We start from the raw sequence: 19,013 nt of genomic DNA on the forward strand, positions 1-19,013 counted from the left end.
TTAAAGAGTTATTATCTCAGGATAACACTCTTGGATTATTATTTTTTAACTAGTTGGCTAGATTTTTTAAAAAAGTAAAACATGAAAGACTGTGTTGCGGATGAACCTAATTGTCCGTCTAACCTTTAAAATATCCTGAAAGAGAGTCCAGTCAGAGTCTTTACCTCAGGTTATAGATCAGAAGTAATGGGGCCATTAAACTCCACGAAACTATATCTTTAACATTTAAATGGTGCTTAATTGAGTGATGGCATCCTAATTTCAAGAGCTGTCCCTCACCGTAGCCCTTCTCAGGCAAAAGGGTAAACCAGCTGAGTCAGACAAGACCCATCCTTTTTAGCTTTCTTCTCCCTACCATGGCAAAAACAACACATTTTCCACTGCAGGCATGAGCTAAATTGTAAATTTGTTCATATATAATTATATATATATATATATATATATATATATATATATATATATATAATTAGTTCATATATATATAATTAGTTCAGATATATATAATTAGTTTTTTAACGTATCACTTTCAACAATTATTAAACATACTTTTATATCATATACAATTTTTTTTACTTCCATCAATCACATCTGAAAATTTTCCCATCTTTTCACTTAATATACATTTTTTACTTTCACTATTACATTTAAATCTCATAACTAATGTCTCTCTTCTTTCTCTTTGCAATATTTCATATATTTCTCCTTACAAAACTCCTTGCAGTCATACTTGCGTAATTTGTTGATTACAGTTGCTCTTCAAATAGTTCGTATATTTCTTCGCAGGTTTCGAATCCTTCCTGTCATTTTATCCAGTTCTGCATAGTCCATTAATTTTGTCTGCCATTCTTCTTTTGTCGGTATTTCTTCTTGCTTCCATTTCTGAGCCAACAATATTCTTGCTGCTGTTGTTGCATATAAGAACAATTTAACATCCTGTTTATTAATATCCTCACCTATAATACCAAATAAAAATGCTTCCGTTCTTTTTGGAAATGTATATTTCAACATCTTTTTCATCTCATTATATATCATTTCCCAGAAGTTTTTTACTTTCTTACATTCCCACAACATATGATAAAATGTTCCTTCTTTTTCTTTACAGATTGTAAATTTGTTCTAATAGCCCAAACCATCGGCGAATATTCGTTTGAGGAGCAATTTGGTTTGGGGGTTTTGTCTTGTTTTTTCCATTCATGGGAAAGCTTCAGAATGAGAACAAGCAGAAAACATTGGGCTGGGCTGGAAATGCTGTGAAGTTTGTGCAGAAAGGAGCCAGGATTGTGCCAGGATTGGCATGCTGAATTAGAACTGGAGCCAGGGCAGTGAAGCCTGAAGACTGGCTGTGGCCCTCTGAACCTCTCTATGAGGCCCTCAGTACTGTCCCCAGGCCACACTCCTTGCCAGCTGTTCTGTGTACACTTTTCACATGTTTTTGTCTGGGTGGAATGTGACCTCAAATTGCCTCTTGCTAGTGTGGAAGCAGAATGCAGCTGTCTCCCAGGCTTTTGGTCTTTTCTACCAGGGTTTATGGTGGCATAGAGATATCTCGGGTTCAAGACCCCAGCACAGCGTGGATCTGTTGCATGAAGATATCAACTTCTTTGGTTTTTGGCCAAAGAAGCTGACCTTGTCTGGAAGCAAAGCAGGAAGGGGGGCCTTCATCATATAACATACACTGGCCTAGGGGGGGGGGGGCTCTTGCCGGTTTTATTCCTCTTCTAAAACATTTCCTTCTTTCATCCCTCAAGTCCTTGACTCTGCACATACATTCTTCTTGAGCAGTTAGAATGTTCGTCATCATTCCATGGCATCACAAACATATATTGCTGGTGAAAGGGATCTGGCTGAACGATAACTCATCTGGACTATGACAGAGATGATATATGCTTTCATTCAAGGCAAATACAAGCACTCAAATCCTGTCCCTAGCTTGCTGGAATGGTATCAGCTTTCCTATTCGGTTACTGAGACATTGTGGTTTGATTAACATCCTATTATTTATACTTTGTTATATTGTGGATCACTTCAATCAAAAGTGTCATACTTGAAGTCCCTTGACTCAGGGATAATTCTGCCATATGATTGTCTGTTGTGACTCCTTATTCATGTTTAACTTTGGAGATTTACAAATCTGTACGCCCATGGCTATGTCTTACAATGTGCCGTGTGGCCTTGAGTGCAAGGAATGCTAGCTTCCTTTTTAACAAAACACATTTCTGTTCCGCAATAGAATACCCTACTAAGGCCTAAACAAATCCAAAAGTATCTGTGGTCCTTTGTCATGCAAAATTATTTCTTGTTTGTCATTTTATCCTTATCGATATCCACACTTCTATTTCTTTTTCTTTATTTCTCTCTTTCTCTTTCTTTATACCTTTCTTTCCTGCCCCCTTCTCTTTATCAAAGTCTTAGTTTTGACCCTAAAAAGGGAAGAGATATTTGTTATTAAGTTTTGTGTTTTTCTCAATAAACCCTAATGAAATTCAAAAGAAAAAAAAATACTATCCTCCCCTTGCTTCCTTATTTTCCCATGACTTATAAATACCTGTGGAAAACTTAGTTCTACATAAGCACATTCATCAACCCAGTTATTCTTTTAAGGAACAAAATGATAATGGGAAGGCTTCCATCCATAAATACGATGGAAGCTTGAGTCACTGGGGCTTCTAGAGCTGAACTTCATTGATCACACATAATTGTTGCTGTATCGATGTCTCTTTATATAAGAAAGATTGCATCTCAAAGCTAATTTAGGCCTGGAGACAAATGCCTTAAAGCGTAGCTACTTTACTGAGGAAGGGGGTGACCATGTCACACCCCCACACCCCTGCTGAAATCACTGTATCAATGCTCAGGGTTTCAGCTTTGCATCCTGAATTATGGCTTTTATTAAAGATTGGAAATGGAGGGCGTTTAAATCATGCTTTCCCCTGTATATGAGAAATATGTTCAGCCCAGATCTGCATATTTTAATGCCATATTTCTTCCTTTTCCCTCTCCCTGTGAGATAAATTCACTTATTCCACACACACACACACACACACACACACACACACGAAGCAAACATTTGGCTGGGAAAGAATCATTCTTCTCTCAGTGCCCATCAGAAATACTCCACGAGCAAATTGGAATTATGGGAAAATCCTTAAATGGCCAATTTATTTGGAGCGTTTAAGCACTTCTGAGTGAACGGCTCGAGGCCGAGCTATATCCATAATGATGTTGGACACTCGTTTCGTTTTCGCATGCCCACACACTTCCCTTTGCCTATAAACCGGGGGGGGGGGGGAGGTGCTTAGGGCCAAATGAGACAATAGGCAAAAAAATTAAGGGCAGTTCCTCTGCTTGCCAACCCCATCCCACCCCATCACCCCCACATTAGCCCCCTGGAATCCTGGAATTGTAAAGTTGAAAAGGGACCACAAGGGTCATCTAGGCCTGCAGTAGGAACCCACAACCCTTGAGATTAAGAGCCTCATGCTCAGGCAGCTGATTTGGGGCATCGTGAACTGGAAGACAGTTCATTCTAGTTCCCTGACGTTTCCCTAACTGTTCATTTCCACATTACGTTTGAGCTTTGATGTGATATAAAAACCCCTCAGCGCTGAGAATCAAGGGTGTGGCAAATTTTCAGCGGTATATCAGGATACGGTTATCTTCTGTTGTTTTTAATGTGAGGGCATCACAGGAGAATAACGCATGCATTTGCAGAAAGGGTGAAGGATGGTTGTCCAACTACATTCGTTGTTGTGTCACACCACACTCAATGGTGCGAATGAACTTCAGCGTGACATGCCAGTATATTGGCCAAAAAAGTCACGGTTCCATAACTCAACAGGTACCGCAGTGTGAAAGCAATGTTAGAAAACGGGACAGAATGCTAGCAGAATAACTGGGTCAACTAATACAATAGATCCCATTTCTGAATGCCCCCTAAGTGCTGCTTATAGGGCTGTTGCAGCAGAGTTGCCAACCGGGCTGGGAAACTAGCTGGCCTTCACTTTGGAAAAGGCTGACTAAGCCACCAGCTCTATTTTTGATGCCTGACCTCTTTACCATGACCTCATCTAGCCGATACAAAGAATTATGGGCTGGGTTTTGCATCTGCAGCTATTCTCAGGTATGATAATGGTCATTTTATCATTCAGGAAGCTGACGGAATCCTGGAATAATGGACAGAGGTGTTGGAAATCATGTCCACTGTTATTTTAAGTCGCAGAAAAGTGCTCTGTTATACTACTTTAACAGCCATGGCATCCCCCCAGAGTCTTGGGAGAAATAGCCTTTTAAGCTGTTAAAGGTAAACATAAAGGACCCCTGACAATTAAGCCCAGTTGCGAATGACTCTGGGGTTGCAGTGCTCATCTCACCTTACTGGCCAAGGGAGCCCACATTTGTCCACAGACAGTTTTTCCAGGTCATGTGGCCAGCATGACTAAGCCGCTTCTGGTGAAACCAGAGCAGCGCATGGAAATGCCGTTTACCTTCCCGCCGGAGCAGTACCTATTTATCTACTTGCACTTGATGTGCTTTCGAACTGCTAGGTTGACAGGAGCAGGGACCGAACAACAGGTGTTCATCCTTTTCCGGGGATTCGAACCACTGACCTTCCGATCGGCAAGCCCAAGGCTCAGTGGTTTACACCACAGCGCCACCTGCGTCCTTTAAGCTGTTAGAAAACAGGTTTTTTTCTAACAGCTCTTTTTTAAAAAAAACCTGTTAGAAAACCCTTATTCCCCTCATAGATCTAGTTACAGGTAGGTAGCCGTGCTGGTCTGCCATAGTCAAAATAAAATAAAATAAAATAAAATAAAATAAAATAAAATAAAATAAAATAAAATAAAATAAAATAAAATAAAATAATCCTTCCAGTAGCACCTTAGAGTCCAACTAAGTTAGTTATTGGTATCAGCTTTCATGTGCATGCACACGAAACTAACCATGGGGTCACGAAGAGTCGGACATGACTAAACGACTAAACAACAACAACAATCTTTAAGGAATACATCAAAATTTATGTGGAAAAAGTAGAATTTCTGACAGATACTGAGTGAATCCAGAAAATGATTAGAGTGAAAGGAGAGTAAAGTTAAGATAGAAGAAGAGATTAAAGAAATAATGAAATGTGTTTAAGCTAGTTGGAAAAATAAAGTAGCATAACAAGAACGTCTGGAAGTCAAGTCAGTTGGTGGGTGTCCGTATGGGGTAGGTGTGTAGGTATGTTGATATGTATAGCATAGGTTACAGGGACACGGGTGGCGCTGTGGGTTAAACCATAGAGCCTAGGACTTGCCGATCAGAAGGTCGGCGGTTCAAATCCCTGCGACGGGGTGAGCTCCCGTTGCTCAGTCCTTGCTCCTGACAACCTAGCAGTTCGAAAGCACATCAAAGTGCCAGTAGATAAATAGATACCACTCTGGCGGGAAGGTAAACGGCATTTCTGTGCGCTGCTCTGGTTCGCCAGAAGCAGCTTAGTCATGCTGGCCACATGACCCGGAAGCTGTACGCCGGCTCCCTCTGCCAATAAAGCAAGATGAGCGCCACAACCCCAGAGTCGGTCACGACTGAACCTAATGGTCAGGGGTCCCTTTACCTTTATAGTATAGGTAGGTATTATATAGAGTAATGTAGGTATGTTTTATGTTATGAAAATAAAGTAGTGTGTTGTGTATGTGTATTGTGTAAATGTATATGTATGTGTTTTATATGTTAGTAAAATAAAAATTATAAAAAAATAAACATGGCAGAGACTGTCATGCTTTAAGAAAGATGGCTTATTCACCTATTTACACCTTCAGTCTGCACGGAGGAAGTCCAGACCTTACGGCATGGTCACTTCAAGAGGTAGCACCACAGGAATCCTTCTGTCTTCCTCTCCAAGATGGATCTCTCCTCTTCTTCCTGCCAGCAACCCTTGCTTGAAGAACTCCCCTTTTCTGTCACCTCAAACACACAGTTACCCTGGCAAACCTTTGTAACATTTGACTCCCCATTCCAAAGGACCCCTCCCTGATGGCCCATCAACACCTTTTGTCATGTGAATAGGTTTGCTCTTCACCCAGCCAGTCAGGCTGGTTTGCATAAGCCAGCCAGGAATCCCTTTGCAGCTTGCATTCTCCCTTCATATCACAAATAACCAAAAGCCTAGCATTTATTAAGTCCTAGGGTTTCGGTGGGGACGTGGGTGGCGCTGTGGGTTAAACCAGAGAGCCTAGGACTTGCCGATCAGAAGGTCGGCGGATTGAATCCCCGCGACGGGGTGAGCGCCCGTTGCTCGGTCCCTGCTCCTGCCAACCTAGCAGTTCAAAAGCACATCAAAGTGCAAGTAGATAAATAGGTACCGCTCTGGCGGGAAAGTAAACGACGTTTCCATGCGCTGGTTTCGGTGGGGACGTGGGTGGCGCTGTGGGTTAAACCACAGAGCCTAGGACTTGCTGATCAGAAGGTCAGCGGTTCGAATCCCCGCGACAGGGTGAGCGCCCGTTGCTCGGTCCCTGCTCCTGCCAACCTAGCAGTTCAAAAGCACATCAAAGTGCAAGTAAGGTAGATAAATAGGTACTGCTTCAGTGGGAAAGTAAATGACGTTTCCATGCGCTGCTCTGGTTCACCAGAAGCGGCTTAGTTATGCTGGCCACATGACCCAGAAGCTGTACGCCAGCTCCCTCGGCCAATAAAGAGAGATGAGCGCCACAAGCCCAGAGTCGGCCATGACTGGACCTAATGGTCAGGGGTCCCTTTACCTTTAGGGTTTCATTGTGGGTCTGTAGCGTCACCAACAGTTTCTCCTGTTTGCACATGAGCCCATGGGTTCAAAGAGCATGGCCAACCCCTGTTTTAGATGACCACCTTTGAAAATGTAAGTTGTGAAATGGCTCTGAGTCACTGAAGGGACCAAGAGGGAGTTTGTGCAGCGAATGAAACACAAAACATGGATTTTATCCAAGCCACTGTGATTGATTTTTCAATGAGAGCAAGGTCATAGTCGCTGCTGGCTGCAACGGAGCAGGATCAGGCCCACCCCAAACGGGAGAAGATAGACACACAGCATGCAATACAGATGGTGCCTAGAACCCCTTTCTGTGGCTGTAACAGACAAATTCCTTTGAAGTGACCTTATTATCCAAAGACAGGCAGCTCCTAACTGTATCTCCCTCCCTCTCTGGAGAACTCTGCATAGACCCTGCATTGCAGTGTCTGCATTGGGAATTATCACCGCTGCAATTGTTTCTGGATTCTGCCCTGACCTCCTGACCCAGAGGTGGGAGCGTCACCAGCTTGGTTTGCATGTACTGACACAGACAGTTATGACTAACTGTGCCATAAAAAGAAACGGCAAAGGCTGGAATGAAGGATTGCTAAAAAATTTTGAAACAAGGGTGCAGTGAAGGGGAGGCATGGGGAAGTCATGTGTTGTTTATGAATGTTTTTATTTGTGTGTTTTTTGTTTATGAAAATTAATAAAAATTATTTTTTTAAAAAAAGAAAGAAACGGCAAAGGATTCGGATAGAAGGTGCTCAGTTAACCACTGGCTCCTTTCCAAAGGGGGTTGTTGCTTGGATAATACGTTGCAAGGAAGGTTGTGCATATGCTGTGATTCTGTATGGAGCAAGAGCAGATTGTGGCACAGAAATCCACATTATAGAATCCTAGAGGTTTTTTAAACAAATAGAAAAATAGAAAATACAAGCAAAATAGAAAAAATAGAAAAATAGAAAATACAAGCAAATTACTAGCCCTTATGATCGCAAGTGTTATGTCTGTTGAAAGTTCAGAAATCAGAGCGGCTACTAGATATGATTTCCCATACTAGAGGCAGAGTTTCACTGGCCCACTTAGATGCTTCCTCTTCCCCAGAAATATATCCATCATTCTACCCAGACACTGAAGTCCAGCGCCGAGGGCCTTCTGGCGGTTCCCTCGCTGCGAGAAGCCAAGTTACAGGGAAACAGGCGGAGGGCCTTCTCGGCAGTAGCACCCACCCTGTAGAACACTCTCCCACCAGATGTCAAAGAGAACAACAATTACCAGACTTTTAGAAGACATCTGAAGGCAGCCCTGTTTAGGGAAGCTTTTAATGTTTGATGCATTACTGTTTGTTGGAAGCTGCCCAGAGTGGCTGGGGAAGCCCAGCTAGATGGCAGGGTATAAATAAATGATTATGATTATGATTATGATATAAAGACAGGTGTGGGAAAGAAAGGGCTGTGGGAATGGGGTGACATTGTTCTCGCCTCTCTTCCAACCTCCCACAGCAAACCTGGTATCCTTTGGATGTTTCAGGTCCTGCAAGATTAGAGCTGTAATTAGGATAGCTCTTCTCCTTCATTAGTGGCAGAGACAAGATTCGAACCCAGGTCTTCCTGGTTCACACCTTGCTCTCTAAGCCACTACGTGACACACTGCCAGTCTGCTCTGTGGACTCCCAATTAAGTCCTATGGAATTCTCCCAGCATTGTTGGCAGGTGATGAAACTGTAGCAATCCATCCTATGCAATTTCCTCCCCAGAGAAGTGTTCTTTATCCTCCCCAGTAAAAAGTGAGAAGTTGATCATTTTAAAAAATATTGTTCCTTCTAAACCTTTATGGCTCAAAGTGGACTCAGATCATTAGAAGTTACTTTGCCCGCCACTCCATCCATTGCGAGGGCCGAGTCCCATCATTCTCCATCCCGTTAAAGAGCCGATCCCATTTCCCCTCGGGCTGGAGGGTGATACTTAATCACTGCTTCGCTTATTAGGGGATTTAACAAGCTGTATTAAACTTCATCGGCCTGCGCTTGCTTGCAGATTCAAAATGATCGCTCTCATCTCTCCCTTGTTACAAGACCTCATTTGTTTCCCTTTATTCTGCAAGGCAGTCACATGCTGGCATGATTTTACATGATAATATATGGCTGATGTCACCGAGAGGTGATTAGGTTTTAAAAGGCTTGATTGTGGAAGACACAGCCACTGTCCTGGCTTTATGACGGCCCTGGCTTTCCTTATGGCTGTTGGTTTTGCAAGTATTTCATAGAAGTGTCAATAGAAATAACTGAGTTGACATTGGCTCAGACCATTAAATCAGGAGGAAATACCACCCGCAATTCCTAGGGGGCCGACAGTGGCTGGTAGGACATTGGCCGCAGCTGGAATGAATTTGGGCAGGACGAACGAGTCTTCTTAAATTCACAGGTTTTGAATCTGAAGACATTCATCAAAGCTGAAAAACTGGATTTCGACATTTGGCTTTAGCTTCAAGAGAAGAGTGGACTTTGCACCTTACTACATGCATTGTCCATAACAACCACTAAAAGGACCTTCTGTGGGTACGAGAGGACCCTCGTATAATGACCTCTGGTGGGCTCTCCATATCTTTGACGGAAATGTGCTCTGGTGGGCTTACCTAAATAGTGCAGTGGTTCATAAACGTTTTTGAGAGCCAGTGTGGTGTAGTGGTTAAGAGTGGTGGACTCGTAATCTGGGGAACCAGGTTTATGTCTCCGCTCCTCCACATGCAGCTGCTGGGTGACCGTGGGCTAGTCACACTTCTTGGAAGTCTCTCAGCCCCACTCACCTCACAGAGTGTTTGTTGTGGGGGAGGAAAGGAAAGGAGAATGTTAGCCACTTTGAGACTCCTTCGGGTAGTGATAAAGTGGGATATCAAATCCAAACTCTTTCTCTGAGCCACACTTTCAGAATAAAAACTTGCTTGTGCCACACTAAATTTCCTATTAATAAGAAATAACAGGCAGAGACCATTTTAGGCAATCACTGACACGTGGTTCCTTTTGGACCCAGAAAAAGGGAGAACAGGGCAAGATGCACTTATACGTGCTCCGGGGCCAGAAATGGAACCCTACACCAGGGGTCAGCAAGGTTTATCTTGCCTGGGCCGGATTGGTCCCACAGAGATCCCTCCATGGGCCGGATCGTGCACACGTGTGAGCATGTGCGCCTGCAATTTTTGGCATCTGTGTCTGCATAGACACGATTTCCAGCATCATGGAATCGAGTCCCCATGCTGCGCTGCGCTGGTTTAGCGCAGCCCGCAAGCAGGCAGCTCGGTTCAAGGGTGGCTCAGGGGCCAGTCAAACGACCTCCGCGGGCTGTTTCCAGCCCATGGGCCTTAGGTTGCTGACCCCTGCCCTATACTCAATGGTTGCCACCTGTAAATTGGAAAACAGAAAGAAACAACTCCTAGCAGGACTTGATTTAGAACATAGAGCACAACTACTTTATAGCATGATCATGGGACATCTAGAAAGTACAAGGCATAAGAACATGAATCATTCCCAAATTAATAATTATAAATGAGCCTCTTATATATGTATATGTACCTTAGGGATGTTTGCAAACTCAATGAGAGGTGTGAGCTTGCTTCTGCCAGGTAATCTCATTTATATTAGGTCTAATCTGAGACAGGCAAACTCTCATCTCCTCACTAACACAAATCAACCTTTCTCTTTTCTGATTCTTCATGTTTGTCTGAGTTGAAAATCTCTGTTCACAACAATGTGTCATGGAGACATGTAGAAGAATAGCCAATGCTCTTGAAGAGAGGCATGGATACTGTTTGTGTGTGTGTGTGTGTGTGTGTGTGTGTAATTTTCTAATTTACATTTCAAAATATTCATTTAGACACTTTTAAACCAGTGACATCCCTTCTCTTTCTGTGGTTCATTTTGCACACCAAACATCCCTGCATATTTTACATAAACGAAGCCATTCAGTAAACCATTGTCACATCCATCAAAACTTATTTATGCTGTTGAATTTGTCTTAATGCTACCGGTGTTTTTAAATGAACACAATTTTCACCCACATATTCAGGAAACATTTTCCAGTCTTCTTTAAATGTATATTCTTCTTGTTCTCTTATTCTGTATGTAAAATCTGCAGGATGCTGCTTCTGGTTGTCTATCAAAAAAATATTTTTTGATACTATGCTATGCTATACTGTACTGTACTGTACTGTACTATACTATACTATACTATACTATACTATACTATACTATACTATACTATACTATACTATACTATACTATACTATACTATACTTCTTCTTTGGCGATCACTTGTAGCCGAGTAAGATTGTCTTCCATAAACATGGTTTTAACAATGAGTCCATAAGTGACTGTGGATGCCAATTCTGGATCCACACGTCCTTCCACAGTGGGGACATAGGTTTCCAGGTGGGAATTGATCACTGTGTGGATTTGCCAAGTGTGCCTTCCTCTTAGCACGTTTCTCCCTTGCGTCCTGAGTTCGAGTGTCTTCAAAGCCCATGACACCCTTGGTAAAAGCTGTTCTCCAACTGGAGCGCTCGCAGGCCAGTGTTTCCCAGCTGTCAGTGTTTATACTACATTTTTTTAGATTTCCCTTGAGACAGTCTTTAAACCTCTTTTGTTGACCACCAGCATTACACTTTCCATTTTTAAGTTCGGAATAGAGTATACTATACTATACTATACTATACTATACTATACTATACTATACTATACTATACTATACTATACTATACTATACTATACTATACTATACTATACTGACATGTTTGAATGTTTCTTTGATTGCCCTTGAAACTTCCCACAACACTTGGCTTGGCATCCTCTTGTGCCACCTCGGTGTGGCATGCCACACCCTTTGAGAACCACTGTAATAGTGAGCAGCAGCAGGGGCACTGCCATGATCACCAAGGTGGCTTAGAACTGCCACTGTTATTGCCCAAATGTGACACTAGGTCCAGGCATTGTAGGAAACTTAATTGCAAACTCTAAGCTACCCCATTACACACTGGAGTCCTGATAAAAATGGGTCTGGGGTATGTGTCAGAGGTAGGCTTTGGAGGGGCAGTGAGTCCTAGCAGCTGTATCAAGGATGCCTGTTGCTGATGCCAGCCCTGATCTCTGGGTTTAGAGATGTTGTGCTACAGGGTTGGACCATAAGATATCATGTCCTCTTTCAAGCCTCTTGGTGGTTTGGGAGGGAATAAGTCATCTGAAAGGGTCCCAACTCTAGATGCCAAACAGAAGACATAATTGTTGGGCTTTCTTAATATTGATGTGGTCAGTGGTGCTACTTATAGGTATGTGTTTGTTTGTAATCATGATTTGCATGGCAGCACACCTGTGAACTATTGACGTTTCAGCACACCTGTATCTTAACAATGTAACTAATTAGAAGTGGAGTTATGTGATACAGCGATGTGATAGGTTAATTGATTATTTTGAAAACTGTATTTAAGTTGACCGATTTAAGTTGTATGGTACTGACTGGTGTAGAGTGGTGAGTTGCAGCTGTTTATTATTTAAAATAAAGATAAGCAAAGATATTGCAGGCAAGTTTTTATTCCATCATCCCAGTCGCTGCACAAACTTGGTTGGCGAAGGAAGTCCAACAGTAATAACCACAAAATCACTGCCCACCTTCAAACAAGAGAGGCTACAACTGCAGCTAAATGCCCAGAGGCAATTCATGTAGAAGACGTACAGGTCTACATGCAGTTGTTGGAAGTGCAATTACCTCCTTAGAGCCATCCACCACTGTGTCAATCTCTTGCCCATTTGAGTAGACCTCTTCCTGCATCATGGGTCAAACTAGCCTCTGTACAATAATACAGTGGTAGCTTGACAAACCAAGCGAGCTGATCAGATGGGTTTCAGGTGCGCTCATTATTTATGGAAAGCAAAGTTTTCCTGCGCTCCTTCCTTTAATGAAAGGGATTTCTGACTTCCTTGTAATTTGTAGTGATATGAGGGACTCCCTTGGGTTCCATTATTCCATGAAGACGTGCGCTGGCATTCTTACCCTAAGTGCTGCATCTGTCTTTTATCTGCGGAGAGACCCCAGAGAATCTTTTCCAGGGCTCTTAATTAAAAAACACTAAAGAAGTGGAAAAGAAGGGTTGGAGGGGGCTCAGAGTACATCTATACCGGCAAATTTGGGTGTGATCCTTTCTTTCCTCCCTGTTTCACAAAGAACGTGGTTGCGTAGTTCTCACCCAACACCACAGTGGGTGGTCCCCTGGGGATATTTAATTTGCATCCATCAGTGGAGGGTTAGAGAGAAATGCATTCTGGACAGATTAGGTGTCGAGCACACTTCCTCCCATACCTGTGATGGCCTGGGAATCAGATTCAGAGGCTGAAGCTGAGGAATCCCAGTCTGCACAGGAGTCCCCACCTCCAGGACCAGCTGAGCCGGGGCTGGGGCTTGAACCTGAAGGGCCCTCACCTGTGCCAGATCCTTAGGAGCAGACACCAGCTGAATCTGCTCTGGCTCCGGAGGTGATCGAGGACCCATTGCCTGCAGGTGCTCCACTCTCAGCCCCGTCAGGGGAAGGTGAGGTTTCCTCTGGGTCCAGTAATCCTCCAGCCTCTCCTGAGCTTCAAAGGCTCAGGGCAGAGAGGCGGAGGGAACTAAGTTCTCGCAGGAGGAGTGCTGGCCTCCAGGCCAGGAGAGGCGAGTCACCTGTGGACCGGGGCCGCCCTATGCCTCAGGGCAGATAAAAGCCAGCCAGCCCAGTCCCAGGTTGTGGGCAACCTGACCTGCTCTTCTGCCAGAGTTCCTGACCACACCCGACTCCTTGCCTTGGACCCTGCTTCAGCCTTGACGAACAGCCTCCATATCACACCCTCGACCTCGGACTGGACTCAGACCATGCCGCACAGTAACTCCATGGAACCAGCACAGTAGCATAGCCAGGATCATGATTCAGGAAGAATCATGGTGGGTGGTTCTGGAGCTCCTCCCACTTTAGTATTTTTTCCACACAAATCCATACATGTTGACACCATGACTTTTTTTTTTAATCCATTTCTTCTTTTGTTTATGAAGGAGTGCCTCCACCCTCATTGTTCTGCCCAGACACTGAGGTGCAGATCTGAGGGCCTTCTGGTGGTTCCCTCACTGCGAGAAGCAAAGAGTTACAGGGATTCTGAGAATAGGGCATTCAGTTTTTAGAAGTTCATATAAAGCATAGGTGGGCAGCAGGTTAGGGATTGATTGGTTTTATACACTGCATTTGATTGTGAAACAATAAACAAAACAAAACCTCAAAGCGGTATACAAAAAGGTAAAACAATAAAACCAATGAAAATTTACAGCCATACTTTAAAACTTACAAAAGTTAAAATACTAAAACAGATCAAGAGCTAGTGTGGTGTAGTGGTTCAGAGCGGTGGACTCGTAATCTGGGGAACCGGGTTCGCTTCCCCGCTCCTCCACATGCAGCTGCTGGGTGACCTTGGGCCAGTCACACTTCTCTGAAGTCTCTCAGCCTCACTCACCTCACAGAGTGTTTGTTGTGGGGGAGGAAGGGAAAGGAGAATGTTAGCCGCTTTGAGACTCCTTCGGGTACTGATAAAGCGGGATATCAAATCCAAACTCCTCTTCTTCTTCAAGGTTAGCTACATTTTCTAAGCATCTGGGTTGGTTGGTTGGTTGGTTGGTTGGTTGGTTGCATCCATCTGTCTTGAGAATGAATGGAATTTGCCTCTGGGAGTGAAGTAGAACTGCTGTGTTAGCAACACCAAAGTTGCCTCCCTGGGGCACAAGCCTGGGCAGAGTGTCTGGAGGTCCTGGGCTGCCCAGACAACAAGACCCTGCTCTCAGCCTCACTGGTGTGGTCCAAAGGAAAGCAGAGCAAGACATTTGGCACCAGCATGGCTATAGGAGTTGTTGCAAGGAGGTGTAGAAGGCGCCGTCCAACTGTCTTAGGGACTTCACTCTGGATTTGTGTAGGGTGCACTCCTGAGCCTTTTCTTCTCCCAAAGATAGCCCACGAGGCAGCGGAGGTTTAGGATCAGAGTTTTCCTTCTCCTAGATGGGCTGCCTTCCCAGGTTGACCAGCCCTATCCGCCCCTCATTTCCCTCGACGCAGAAACCACCTTCTTGACCATTGCACCGAAAAAGTACAGTGAAAATGCCTGCTTGATCACAACAGGGACGGATGTTCAGCCCAATCCTGTAGTCAAGCCTATTTATTTCACAAAGCAACATATGAACCGTAACACATCCTTTGAACTCTGTACTTCTCTGATATTGCAAAGCAGTTGACAGTTTCCCAGCCAGATAACATATACAAAAATGCATGTCCTAGTGTAAAACATGAATATAAACGCATATATTGGTGAAAAGGCCTTATTTTACCGGTAATTGCTTTGCATTATGTGTATATTAGGCAAAATTGAGTACAAACACAGAGATTAGGAGGAAGAAATTAAAGTACAGTGGTACCTCTGGTTGTGAACGGGATCCGTTCCGGAGGCCCATTCGCAACATGAAAAGAGCGCAACCTGAAGCGCCATATCTGTGCAGGCACAATTTGGCACTTGTGAGCATGCAGGAAGCGCGATTTAGTGCTTCTGCGCATGCGCGAGCAGCGAAACCCGGAAGTAAACCTTTCCGGTACTTCTGGGTCACTGCAGGATGTAACCTGAAAGAACATAACATGAAGCAAACGTAAAATGAGGTATGACTGTACAGATGAATTTTCATGATGAATTTGAAAAAATGCAGATTGGTGTGGAAGTTGTAGAGAACTTAATTTAAGATTAGGAAAAAAATGAGAAACAGAGAGAACCCAAAACTGGCAGATATGCCCAGCCCTAGCAGAAGGTAGATCGGAAGCTACTGGTATCTAAATTAGGTTACTTAAGTGAGGACAGGTAATCCAAAAGGTAAAGAACCCCTGGACAGTTAAGTCCAGTCAAAGGCGACTATGGGGTTGTGACGCTCATCTCGCTTTCAGGCCAAGGGAGTCAGCATTTGTCCACAGATAGCTTTCTGGGTCATGTGGCCAGCAAGACTAAACCGCTTCTGGTGCAATGGAACACCTTGATGGAAACCAGAGTGCACAGAAACACCATTTACCTTCCTGCTGGAGCGGTACCTATTTATCTACTTGCACCGGCATGCTTTGGAACTGCTAAGTTGGCAGGAGCTGGGACAGAGCAACGGGAACAGGATGCAGGACTAGATGGGCCTCTGGCCTGATCCATCCTGCTTTTGTTCAGGGGTGGACTTTCCTGTGAGAGAGCCATGCTCTCCATTCAGCTCTGGTCCTGAAAACAAATCCCATAGCTCAGAATATGCTGAGAGGCGCCCTGTTCTTTAAGCCTGCAATAAAAGTGGGAAGATTTTGAGGGTGAAGGGGAGATGAAAGAAAGGAAAGCTCCCTTGTACAAGTTGGAGAGCTGTTGTGCGTGTAGAACAACAGCAGCAGATAGTATGTTTTTGCACCTGGTTCTGGTTAGTAGATTTTCTTCTTCTAGGGAAAAACGAAGTAGATCTGAGAAGTCTGAAACCTGCACACCACTAATATTGAGGAGGCTTCTGAGCTCATTCAACCAAATGCAATCCATTTATACCTTCCTGCTTGGAGTGAGAAGGTTGAGAGCCGGGCAACTAAGGCTGGCGAGCACATGGGCATGAGCAGAAATGCCCCTTCAACCTCGCAGCCCAAGTTGTTTAGGCACCGCTAGCAGGGCTTAGAAATCCCTGTGGGGTGCACCTGCCATTCCCAGGCCTTGTCGCCATATAAAGATTCCCATTTCTAGTTTCAACTCTAGTAACCCTTTAAGTTTAAAATAATGGTGCGTTGATACCAAATTACAAAGCAATTCCATTGGATGTACACACAGCTTAAGCATTATTAACACTGAGCAGGCCGGCCATGATTTATGTTATCACTGTGATTTTGCATCTCATTTGCTGCCTTCTCGAGATCACTTTGCGGCAGTTCTTAAGGTGCTGTGGAAATTACCATGTGAATCGTATTCCCTAAATCAATGTGGCTCCTCCGCCCCTTCCTTGCTTGGCAATAAAGCTTTCTAACACTTTCCAGTGGGTGGGTCTGCATTAATACTTTATTGCAACTCAAAGCTTGCATTCTCACTTTCAACACCCGACACGAGCACAGGAGGAATTGGGGTGGCACTTATCATCACACCTAGTTAGTGTCTAGCGTTTGTGTCTGCTGTGCCTGTTCTCTTCTCTGAAGACCAAATACTTTGGGCTGGTCTTCTGCTAAAAAGAGCCATGCCAACTCTGCCATTAAGCAAGTTGAAGTAGACCACTTCATGCAGTATTCAGTTAATGATGAAAAGCTTGGCGCTTCAATTCCTTGACTGAGAAGTGTGAGGAAGGGGATTTGGGAGACACAGACAGATCTTTCACACCTCTTAATAGTTTGGCATGTTGAGCACCCATGTTCACATATGGAGGGAGAGAGAACTGGGCTTTTTACATCCAAGCTGCATGAGGAATGGTTGAAGGAGTAGGAAATGTCTAGTCTGGAATAGAGAAGACAGAGGAGATATGATAGTGATCTCCAAATATCTCAAGGGTTGTCACATGGAAGAGAGAACAAACTTGTTTTCTCCTACTCTGGAGGGTAGGACTCAAACCAATGGCTGCAAGTTATAACAAAGGCGATTCCAACTAAACATATGGAAAAACTTTCTGACAGTAAAAGCTGTCCGACAGGGAAGGGTCTCCCTTGGGAGGTTGTGAACTCTCCTTCCTTGGAGGTTTTTAAGCAAAGGTTGAATGGCCGCCTGTCATGGCTGCTTTAGCTGAGATTCTTGCATTGCTAGAAGACCCTTCCAACTCTACATTTCTATGATACTAATACAATGGCACCTTGGTTTTCGAACAGAATATGTTCCGCGAATCTGACTCCGGGAACCATTAGAAAACCAAAGCATGGCTTCCGATTGGCTACAGGAGCACCCTGCAGCCAATTGGAAGCTGCAGAAGCCACGCTGGACATTTGGCTTCCGAAAATCGTTCAAAAACCGGAACAGTCACTTCCAGGTTTCGATCGTTCGGGAGCCAATTTGTTCAGGAGCCAAGGCGTTCGGCTTCCAAGGAACGACTATAGTGTTTAGTTTCAGGTGGGGGTCTCAACAAGTTGGGATTCTAGGCCAAAAATCCCTGAGCACAAACTTGTGTTCCCAAAGCAAGTCCAGTTTCAGGTTCTGATTAAGCAAGGCAAGACTCCGGTCCAAATAAGGCAAAGCCCAAGCAAAATAGAGGTCAGGTTCTGTTAAGGCAAATTCCAGACACAGTAGGTAGCACCCTGGATAGCTCCATATACCGTATTTTTCGCCCCATAGGACGCACTGGCCCATAGGACGCACCAAGTTTTTTTGGGGGGGAAATAAAGAAAAAAAATTATTTCCCCCCCCCAGGTGCTTGTGGGGCCGGCAGCGGGGAGAAGCGCTCTTCTCCCCGCAGCCCGCCTGCAGACCAGGTCCGGGGACAGCGGGAGGACGCGCTGCGCCTCCCAACTGTCCCTGGAGCTTGTGGGGCTGGCGGCGGGGAGAAGAGCTCTTCTCCCCGCCACCCGCCTGCAGACCAGGTCCGGGGACAGCGGGAAGACACACTGTGCCTCCCCGCTGTCCCCGGAGCTTGCGGGGCTGGCGGCCGGGAGAAGCATGCGTCTCCCCGCCGTCAGCCTCCAAACCACATCGGGAGACAGCAGGATGGCGGCGTTCCGCCTCCCCGCTGTCCCCCGACCTTGTGGGACTGGCGCTGCGGCTCTCCTGAAGCCTGGAGAGCGAGAGGGGTCGGTGCGCACCGACCCCTCTCGCTCTCCAGGCTTCAGCGAAAGCCTGCATTCACCCCATAGGACGCACACGCATTTCCCCTTCATTTTTGGAGGGGGGAAAGTGTGTCCTATAGGGTGAAAAATACAGTAACTTTCACCTTTAGAGAATCAAACCCAGGTTGACCATCAAACAGAGCTACAGTTGCATCTGAGTGACTAGCTCCACCTCCAGTGTGAAAGGACTTCTCAGTTAAAGAGACCAATATGTCCTGCTCAGAAGCAAGGAACAAGTTCAGCCTGGACTCCCAGGAACACAGAGCTTCAAAGCTGCTCCAGCGAGGAAGGTGCTGCCACTGAGCTTTTTTATAGCAGTAACATCAGGTATAGCTTAATTACTAGCACCGCATGTGCTACAATATATTGTTCCACTTAAAGGGATCAAGTCTAGTTGTGTCCTACTGGTTTCCTGGGTCTTCTA

The 19,013-nt window shown here is 44.7% G+C and overlaps 1 long non-coding RNA gene across 1 annotated transcript in view; it reads right to left on the reverse strand.

Annotated features, from left to right (window-relative positions):
* LOC309345225 overlaps nucleotides 1-19,013 on the reverse strand; it is a 284,561-nt gene that overhangs the window by 149,543 nt on the left and 116,005 nt on the right. The gene's annotated exons all lie outside the window — the stretch shown is intronic.

The sequence above is a fragment of the Podarcis erhardii genome (genome assembly GCF_964252035.2).
Source record: "Podarcis erhardii genome assembly, chromosome: 6".
Taxonomy (NCBI): Eukaryota; Metazoa; Chordata; class Lepidosauria; order Squamata; family Lacertidae; genus Podarcis; species Podarcis erhardii.